Source organism: Trachymyrmex cornetzi, unplaced genomic scaffold (assembly GCF_001594075.2).
Source record: "Trachymyrmex cornetzi isolate Tcor2-1 unplaced genomic scaffold, Tcor1.1 scaffold725, whole genome shotgun sequence".
NCBI lineage: Eukaryota > Metazoa > Arthropoda > Insecta > Hymenoptera > Formicidae > Trachymyrmex > Trachymyrmex cornetzi.
The window spans coordinates 560,586-561,137 of record NW_017300054.1 but is presented as its reverse complement, the minus strand read 5'-3'; positions in this window follow the sequence as shown (position 1 = coordinate 561,137).

Here is a 552-nt window from a genome sequence, read left to right as displayed (position 1 = left end):
CCGTGTAAACGTAGTAAATGATATGGAAGGGATAATTAAAAAACGGTTTACAAAGAAATTATAATATTGTTTTAAGGAACAATCCCTTTGAAACAACCTGACTTTGCGCGGACGTAGCTCGTCGGTCACGGGCTGCGGCCAGGGTCGCAAAGAGGCTCGGCCAGGAGGAGAGAGACAAGGCGGTAATATCGCAATGAAACGCGGCTTGGATCGATGTAAAAGAAAGATATATATTTGCCGTATTTATGTACAGAGTAGGAATGCGTGTATGTGTATGTGTATGTGTGTCGTGTTTACAAAGGCGGTGTCGTTGTGCGTGTACGGTGTGTGTGTGTGTAACGCGAGTGTGTATGTGCGGCGGGCACGATTCGCCGTGCGAATCGTGGTCGCGTGCTTCGCTCTATGACGCGCGGTGCGCGGGACGCGGGCTTACACCAGGAACACGTGTAATACGCGACGCGTCGCAAGGCGAGGAGCGATACGGCTCTCCGAAAGGTGCGCTTTCTGCGTGCGCTCGTGATACGGCACGACTTCGACTGTCGGAAGCGTCCG